The following is a 10,458-nucleotide window of genomic DNA, read 5'->3' on the forward strand; positions in this document are numbered from 1 at the left end:
ACTGTCTCCATTCCTGTTTGTAGATACAAAATATTTTAGCTTGACAAAACAGAGAGACGTGCAAGAGAACTTGATTCTTCCTTCCTAAAGTCTGGGAATAACAGAGTAAATGAAGATTACAAGCCTAGGTAAACACAAACACTTCTCATCATATAGCATTTTTTACCATTTTGTTTATGCCTGACGAGCTTGTATTACATTAGTCTTATTGTATTCGTTGGATTTTAACTCATCTGATAGAACAGGACTATTAAAAGTTTGCTTCTAATGGCTCTCTAAGGCTATCCTTTTCACTCTTCTTAGGTTTCAGTTTTGTACTTCTGTTTGCAATTAGTGTCAATTTGCGGATTGTGTCAAGAGACAATGAAACAGACATAAATGCAGTTGATTTCAGGGGTGAGGTTGTTACAGATAGTGAAAGGGCTTCACATGGCTGGCACACCATTGATAATTCCAGGCAGAAAAGAGCACCCTAGAATGGGCAGCTGTTTTTCTGCAGGTGCCGGGAATGTTGGCAAATGATGCGCTCCCTGCAGCTTCTCTTCCTGGGTGGTCTTGACTGGCCTTTCCCAGGCCGTGCACCGAAGTGAACACTGGTGCACCGCGAATGTTGGCGAATGGTGCGCTCCCTGCAGCTTCTCTTCCTGGACGGTCTCGACCTGCCTTCCCGGACATGTACTGAAGTGAACACTGGTGCACCGCAGTAGTGAGCTCTCCGAAGATATTAACATCGCTGTCCAAACAGTTCAGTGACTAAAACTGTTATCTAAAATGAATTAATTATTTTAGAACCGAAAGCCACTAAAGTGCAGCCATTATCTTGGCACAGTGTAGATAATTATATTTACAATCCTGCAGTCTATTTTAGAATGACTGACTGGGAATCGTAAAGAGATAAAAACAATATCTGTCCTAATAGGGCTACTTTTTATCAAAGGTGATTTCCTTTTATGTTAAGGCAAGATAACTTTTTACTCTTCCTGACTTCAAAGAGAAATGCATTATTCCAAATATGTTTTAAACTGTTAACATGAAATCCCTTACACATGAAACTATTAATATAAGGCTGGTCGGGAAAATGTCTAATTCTACTGGTAATAATGTCTGGCTTTAATTAGACCCTGAAGAGTAAAGGATTTAAATTCAAATCTGGCCAACATTAATTACAGAGTTCTTAATATTGTAGCATGTCTTTTTCTAAGTGTCTAGGATCTGCCCTGTGTTAAGTACAAAGAGAAATTAGCTTTGGAGACAAAGGGCCGGTTATACTGGGGTGCTGTAGGTACTGATTTGTGGTATATCATACTGAAGCCCTGTCCCAAGATTCAGAGCCAAAACAGGCTATTCTTCTGTCCCAATGTATTTGCTCCCCTTGCATGGGGAGCAAAGAGCTGCCCTGCATCCCCAACAGCTTCACATCCTGCTCAGGGGGAGAAGTCACTGCTATGTCTCTTGAGTTCCCTCCTCAATCCTAATTAAGCAGCTGCTACTGTTGCCACTACCAGAGCCCGAGTATTCCTAAATGTCCCTCCTGGACAATAGGAGGAGGACTGAGGTGCTCCCCTCATAGGGCAGATGCTCCCCAGAACTATTCTGAGCTTCATAGGGAGCCTCTAACTTCAGTCAATGCAGGTGACTGTCTTCATCAATAACCAACTAGTCAGCCATCCCATCCATCAATAGTAAATACTGTTATTAGCATATTATTAATTATAGAGACTAGGTCTCATGATCGCATTTTATGCATGCATGTAAGGTATTTTGGTCACATTCCCCCCATTACTGTTTCTTGTCCTGACCCTCTGCTTGGGATGCCCTCTGCCCCATTAGTCCCCTTTTCTATTTTGCTGTCCTTTTGATGGAATGTGTTACCACGTTGAGTTTCACTAAGGATTGCTTGCAGGAAGTTTTACACAAGTATTCGTGTTCACATCGTCTTGTGAACCATGCCGAAAGATGATGGGCTCAACACAGTGAATGCTGACCAAGTTTCTCTCTCTGCCACTTGTCCCATGTCCCTCAGGGAGGTCTGGATGTAGCTCAGACTTCCCTGAGAACTGACTGTAGTTCCAGATCCCTTTACCTCTTGTTAAAGAAGCCTAAATTAAGGTCTGGAGAGAATGCCTTGGAAAATTTAAAATACTTAAAAGACAGAGTTGGTTCCTGGGCTTTATTCTATGCCATTAACACATTTCTGTGACTTCTCAGGAAAGATCGTAAAAGAACTTCAAAACTGTAAACAGAAACTATCATAAAACACACTTCCAATGTCAAGTGAACATGCTTGGCTCCAATTTTGGTAAAGATTCAGATAATTTTAAAATTATTGTGATGCACACGAAAAACACACTTTACTCATTTAATATTTTGTTAATTTACTTCTTACTTTAGTTTAGCCAAAAATTTAAGGAGCCCCTCTGGTTGCTAAAAGTCAAACAAAGTTCAGCAATTCAGAGTTTTGGTTTGAAAAAGAAGAAACTAGGAGATCTTATAATAGGTCACTCACGTTACAGGAGACTCATTCCTCCAGTATCAGGATGTTCTCATGCTTTTCCAATTCCTGTATCCTGAGAAAAAAATAACTGGAGAACTGGGGTGGGGGAGAGGAAATATAATTTAATTATCCAGATAGAGTGGAGGCTTAACAGTGAACCTGAGAAGGTCAAGTTTGAAGGAACCCATTGGCGTGGAATCAACACAAAGCACGATGAACATTGACTTTCATCCTGACCACAGCCCAGAGCCAGGTTGAGAAGGCCAAACGTTTAGATGTTAATTGTAACACCCAGGCAGTAAAATCCACAGAGCTTTCTCTTTGGAGAGATCTTATGTCGGCAAACCAACTGAGGCCTGGGACTGTGGTCCTAGTTTGTTTCATGGCCTCTGCTGATGTGAAGCAGCAAAGATTGCACAAAGAGAGGAGGACTGGTGAGAACACTAAGTGAAGCAAGCATTAGAAAGGGCAGGTATGGAGCCCCTGCATCGGGTCTTGCTAGCCTCATATACTGCAGGGGCACCCTCTACTGAAGATTTGGGGGGACATTTGTATGGCTTTAAAGACCAGAACTCATGAGAGGGAAGTTCAGATGAGAATCATTAAAATACAATTAAAGTATACAGGCACGCGTCTATGATAATGTCATGGCTCATTAGTTTGAATTACTAACTTAATTTTTTTTAACCTGAGAGAAAATATAACGAAAGAGTTGAACTTAGTTTTCAGAAATTCAAAGTTCTGCCATATAGTGTAACTTTCTTGCCTAGGAATCAAGGTCCTCAGATGAACTATACTTGGCCTCAATTTCAAGCCAGCTTTCTATTCTGCTGACAGGAGGGATGAGCTAAGTGATTAATTGCTCCTTGCTGGTAGACTATCTGTTCTACCTCTGAACAAGCAGGATGGCCATGGGTTTGATTGACCTCTGGGGTTTTCACTTCAGTAGGACAGACCACCTTTATCTTGTATTGTGACTGAAATCATAAAATAAATTCATACTCTGTCTGGAAGCCCAGGACCAGGGCCAGCATTTTGTGTACCTTATCAGCTGGATTTCAACACCTTACCCCTTGATAGCTGTTAGAAAGAATAGCTTAGATGTGTCTAGGATTAAAAGCTTGTAATTTTTATTTAACCAATAGAGTCTAAGATATGTGCTCACAAAGCATGAGAATATAAGATAATTCATAAATATATTGATTTTTATCATAAAAATGAACAAAAATTGTATTAGGAAAGATGGCTTCATTGGCCAAGCAATCATGAGGACTGAATTTAGGTCCCTATTACCCACATAATAAAAGCTGGTATAGCTACTCATATTTGTAATCCTAGCTCTGGGAGGGGGGAGTGCAGAGACAGGAATCTCAATGGCCAGTTAGTCTAGCCAAATCTGTGGGTTCTTGGTTCAATGAGAGACTGTCTCAAAGTATAAAGGTAAAAGGTAATCTAGGACAATCGATATCAACCTGTGGCTTCCACATGCATACACCCCAACAAGCGCACACACCCAACAAGTGCATATACCTCAACAAGTACACACACTGCAGCAAGTACACATACCACAACATGTACACACATCACACACGGTTATCCAATTGAATGGAGCTAAATAGAAACAAAATAAACTCGATACCCAGTATACACTAACACTCAAAATTGGTCCACCTATTAGAAAAGGATTGTCAGTATTGAAAATATGTGACCTCAGCAGTGCAGAGGACTGGCAGGTAAGCCTGACTCATCAGCAGGCTGTCAGCATCCCAATTCTTGTGTGCTAAACACGCATATGGACAAGTCCTGTGTGGGCAATGTCTCATAACACTTCATGAGTTAGCCTGGAGGTGAGACTGAGACGTTAGTATGTGACAATGATGCTCCCCATCACTTTCAAAGGTACTTGGAAAGATGAAGTTGAGGACAAGCCTTAACTTTAAAAAGTCACCATTACTGGGTAGCATGAGGGAGGTCCATATTCAGCACTCAGGGGGCCTTGATTACACAGGGAGACTCTGCCCCAAAACACAAAAGAAAAAGATAGGGGGAAGAAGGAAAGAAAAAAGAAACGAAAAATCCTCAAGTGATCCCAATTTAGTGACTTTTTCTGAGATAAATATGTTGGCATTGGGAGTTTTACTGAGTAGAAGTTTTTATGAAATACCTAAGTATCCTGAGGAAGACTGGCAGGCAAACAGGATTTTCTGCAATAAATAAGTAAGAAAATAAGTCTTTTTAATTGTTAAACATAATAATGAAAATGTATATCTCTAGTCCCTTTCTATTTTATGAATGTCTTAATGTATAGAATAATACATGCTATATATATGAAATGTATATTTAATATAATTATATACAAGCCAACAAACCCTTGACAATGGGCAGTCCTCACACTTGACCTGAAACATCTGGGCCCATAAGCTGTTCTGCTCAGGTATGTGGTCTGAGTGTTGTAGAAGTAATACTGATGCTAAGCTGGCCAGACACAACGAGTACTAGAGAGGGAGGGAGAGGGGAGAGAAAGAGGCATGTATGACCGTGTGTGTGCCTGTGTCTGAGTAAAGGGGAAACAGGAAGAATTCCATTACTCACAGGATGCTTCTTTCTCATGAGGCTGATCAAGAGTTTCCTCAAGTTAGCCCTAGCCTTATGTCAGATAAGAGCATTTTAATTGACCACTGTGAGTCGAAAGGGAATGATTCTGGCAAGAGCCAATAGTTCATGAGATGATATCCTCCCCATTTTACCAACCACTTCCATTTTACACACTAATTGAGTAACTTACTCAATGTCCCAGTGAACAAGTCACAGAGATGGAAGGAGATAATTCAGTCATGGATGGTGACTGTCAAAGTGATGACAAGGTGACTGAGGTCCCCACCACACAGAGCACAGTCATGCTGTGGGTGGTGCACAGGTGCAGTGATGGTCAAGAAGGCAGTCAGGAAGTTCAGAAACCAAGGAGGCTCATCCAACCAAAGGGTTTGGGAAAAGCACACGACATGGACGGGTAGGCCCAGCCTCCTTCCAAGCCCAAGCTCAGAACAGATTTCAGACGGCCTGTGTCACTGTGTTCACTTTTAAATATAAAACTATGAGGAATCCCTATGGATTTTAAGCAGTAATGCTTCTGTTGTTTCTTGAAAAATATTTGAAGACAATATTGAAGAAGTGTTGGGATGTACAGCTCTGAACATGGTGGAAGGCACTAATTCTCATTCCACACACTTAAACGGCGTGCTGCAGCCTGAGTGACTGGGAAGCTTTCTCCCAGGCATAGTGTGTGGGAACACTGGCTCCCTCGCTGCTGGATTGTTTTAAAAAATTGTGGGGGTTTTAGGAGGTGGAGCCTCCCTGGAGAAAATGGGGTGCTTCAGGCAAGGACTGGGGCTGGAGGGTCTGTGCCCACCTGTTCGCCTTCTTCTTCCTGCCTACAGATGCAATGTGATTAGCCACCTCACGCTCCAGTCTCTCCCTGTGCTTTTCCGCCATGGGTGGTAGCCCCTTTAACTTTAAGCTCAAATAAACTCTTCTAGTAAAGCGTTTTGTCACAGCAACAAGAAAAGTGACTGTGACACTAAGTTTGAAAAGCATTGTAATATTAACAGGCCAATAATAAGAACAAAACAGTTGGAATTTATATTTAATGTGCCAACTGTCCTCATAAGAAAAAAACAGGAAAAGATGACTCACTGATTCCACACAATTCCAATAGACAAAGTGCAAAAGCTCAAACTAAAAGCAATAGTAAAGTCTTAATAAAAACAAATATGTTTTTCAGTTTAAAAACTCATTCAAAGCAAATAAAATGCCTTATTATTATGATATTCACTTCTAATGACCATTCATGAGAAAATGATACTTATACACTTTAGGTAGAAATTAAAATTTTCCATTATTAAATTGAAAAACAAAAGCTTCAAAAACTCATGAGCACAGACTTAAGGATATGTCACTTTGTTTTTAGGGCTATAAAGTGATACAGCTCTTTCAAAATTGGGTTTTAAGTCCCAATACCTCAAAAAAATACTGTGTGCAAGGGCCTGGGTTCAACCACCAGCACTGAAAAAGGTTTACACAGTTTTGACTGTAATTTTTCAGTTACTGGGAAGAAAACAAGATGTTTTGAGGGACAGTCCATTCTCTTGTAACACTGAGATCAACTCACACTTAAACCAGTGCACCACAAAGCACAGGCAAGATGAAACAAATAGAGCAGAAACAACATTTAGACACCCACACTCAACTAAAGGAGACTTGTGTTGTGTGAATCGTATAATATATGGCATATTATGTATGCATTTATAGACCTGGACGGGAAGATATCTCCTGAAATGGAAGAAAACAAAAACTAGAGTTCAGGGTAGACACGGGAAGATGCCTGCACCCCTTCTTCCTTGCTTTCCACTTCCTTAAGTGTCCCTTACTCCAACTTCGCACACGCACCGCAAATGCTCACCTATCGCAAATGCTCACCTATCGCAAATGCTCACCTATCGCAAATGCTCACCTATCGCAAATGCTCACCTATCGCAAATGCTCACCTATCGCAGATGCTCACCTAGAATGCTATTTGTCTTGATCATTTACCTATCAAGATGCTCTCTTATATACTCTTCCTAGTTGAGGGCACCGTCGGCATCAGAGCTCAGGCACAGAATCCCAGCAGCTGCCAAGGTCTGTGCTTTGCCTTTCCAGAATTAGATTAAAAGGCTCTTTGAGTAGCCTACTGTTTTTCTTGTGCAGTATGAATTTGTCTTTAAAAATCGCCTACTTACACTGAACATGCATGGGATGACTTGAAAGCTCTCTTAATCTTTTTCCTGGATGAGCCTGAGTGGACATTGCTTTTCAACATGGTTCTTTCCTCATCGTGCATAATGTCATTGATGGTGTCTGTTTGGCCCTTGAAGGCAAGCCTAGAACATCCTAGCTAATACTCAAGCCGGGCCGGGAATCAATAATTCCCAGGAATTTATCATAAGTAATTGGGAACCATAGACTTCAAGGCCCCGCACCTCTGGAAACAAGAACTTTTTACCTGCTGTTGACCAATAAAGATCCTTACCTCCACTGGTGGGGAGGCTGCTAACTCTTTCAGACCAGCAGCCCTCATTTTCTATCTCACCAGAGAGTTAAATACACCATCCCATACTCTGATAAAACTTAAGTTGTTCCGATCTGATAACTGTAAGATGTACTCTACATATCTTAATTTGTAGGTTTTTTTTTTAATGCTGAAACTCAAGGCTGTTCAGATATAACAGGGGTACTGGAAATGAGGTACAAAATGCTGGAATTCAAATTAACCAATAAATATATTTTAATATATATCAGCAGGACTCTAGAGGATTCCATTAATGTTGAAAAATAGAAAGGATTTAGGTTAATTTGGTGAGAAGGCAGGTCAGGGCGTTTACAACAGTGGTATAGAATTGTATAGAGATGCAAAATTTTTCAAGAGAGCAGAATTTTTTCAAAAACGCTGACTCTAGCTGTCACAGCCCTGCCTTGGCTAAATCCAGTGGAGAGATAGGAGGACTTTCTAATTTGCTTTCCCTCTATTTTAATAATAGCTGTGCATAAGTAATTTATGAAAGGCCAACCAGGCAGTGGGCAACAGAAAATTAAACTCATTTTATCTGAAAGCAGGTGGATTTCTATATATCATTAGCATGCATAGAATTCTCACAATGTTATTTCTCATACTGATGGAATGTAACCAAATAATATATGAGTTTTTTGCTTATGCACGAGTGAAATTTTTAGATAAAAGTGCCAGGCCCAATGGCAATTTTCTGCAAAACGAAAACTAATTCTGCGAAGCTTCTTATTACTGGAAAGACTCATTTGGCTTGCATTAGAGACCGACATAAGTGACTTTAGGATTTTACTAACAGATTAGATGAGATGTGCCACACACTGTAATGTCATTAGAGAATGTAACAGCCCAGCAGCGCTTAGGGCACTCTGTACGAGAACCAACGCAAGGAAATTGTTTTTCTTTATGACATAAGCTTTTGAAATTTTTTCTCTGATTAACATACTTTATTTTTATGAGTATTTTTTGTGGCATTTAAAACAACTTTTATTTTATACTTCCCCCAAATTGCATGCAAATTACATTTTCTCATTCAGCTTGGTTTGCTAAGTGCATTATCTATGCCTTACTCGGTGATATCACCTAGGTGGGGGGAGCTGTATTAAGAAAACAGCTTACACAATACACAAGTCAGAATTCTTCTAACTCACAGCACAGGCTAATCTTCATGGCTCTTGGGAATTTCTCCCATTACTACCTTTCTCTAACTCAGTGTTTGTGTGGGTTCTACTCTCAGCTTCTAACACAATCTTCAGATCGTTCATGCAAAATGCCAAGTGTACTATGAAGACCCATTGTTCTGGATAACTGCTGTTCTAATGCTCATTTAAGTATGGGAAACACTCCAGTTCTTTTTATTCTGATGAGTCTTCCATTGCCAAAAATTATATGTATTCAACGAAATATTTCCTGCTAAGGGAGACAAAAATTAGAGTAGAGATAAAATACTTGTCACCCTATGACAAAGCTCAAGAAACCTGGGAGTGTGGTGAGGATGGTTTCATGCTTGGTTCTTTCAGGTTTTTCTTTTCTTGGTTGTAATTTCTGGATACATTGGTTTCCATTTCTTCCTGTGTATAAGGTCAGGTGGTTTTTCTCTTTCTTTTTATTTCTTTTTAAAGATTCTATGACATTTCATGATCACAGAAGGAAATTAATGAGCGAATGAGTACATATAGCTACTTATGCACTTATACACATAGTTTCTATAACACAGGAGTACATCAGGGTGGTGTTGCTAGGGACACAGTCGTCCCTGGTGGAGTGATAAAGTTGAGGGCTGTGAGTGATGTAGAACCCCAACTTTGTAATGTAACTATACTTCTGACTTTAGGCAAACTTTCCTTTGAGTTTTATTTCCACATGTATAAAATAGAATAATGGACCCCTGGCCTCAGAGCCCCTCTTTGTGCAGAATCCATATTCCTGAGACATCCCACTGTGGCCACTCCAGCCCTGCAGTAGAAACGAGAGGCCTAACAGGTTAGAAACTGTTGTGTGTCTGTTCTGTGGATGATCTAAGTCCGTACAGAAAACTCAAGAAAGGGAATGTGAAAATAGTCCAGGAGTTTTGCTTCCTTGAAGCACTCCAGGCCAGTGTCTTTAGTCTTCAGTATGGCCACACCTTCTACTTTCTGAAACACAAGCTTTCTAACCAACAGCCAGGAGAATGTCCTGGAAGTAGAAGTCGCAGTAATGTGTGCACATTTCCAAGGACTTAGAAAAAGTATGTTTCATATCTTTAAGAAAACATCACAGCACAAAAGAGAAAAACTCTGAGTTAAATGCATGATGAAATTTCCTACAGCTGCTAATGTCTACTTTATTACCTATGAAATTATAGTCATTAAAAATTCACTTCATTAGAAAATTCACTTCATTAGGGGAGTCATGTTTCTTTAATAGTTCAACCACACTCTCCAGGGAATGTCCCACACCCAAGAGTGATTAGGCCATACATTTGATGTGTTGGGGACAGGAGGATGAAGCTGGGCAAAGTAGTGGTTGGTTGGTTGGTATCTGGGTATCTGGGGTGAGTTGGGATGGATATGATCAAAATACATTGAAAGAAACTTGCAAAGAATTAATTAATATTTTTAATGAAACATTCATTACAGTAAAGAATATAATGAATATTTTCTCATTACAAGAACTTGAGAGCACAGCACTTGAACAGCCTCCAAACAGTTGTTGTCTTTAACTTAATGATCTGTTATGCATAGTCAGATAATTCAGGATGTATACTTTTTAAATTCTTTCAAATTGTTTTTATAGAAATGTGTGTGTGTGAGAGAGAGAGAGAGAGAAAGAGAGAGAGAGAGACAGGAAGAGAGAGAGGAGAGAGAGAGAGAGAGAGAGAGAG

Source organism: Mastomys coucha, unplaced genomic scaffold (genome assembly GCF_008632895.1).
Source record: "Mastomys coucha isolate ucsf_1 unplaced genomic scaffold, UCSF_Mcou_1 pScaffold17, whole genome shotgun sequence".
NCBI lineage: Eukaryota > Metazoa > Chordata > Mammalia > Rodentia > Muridae > Mastomys > Mastomys coucha.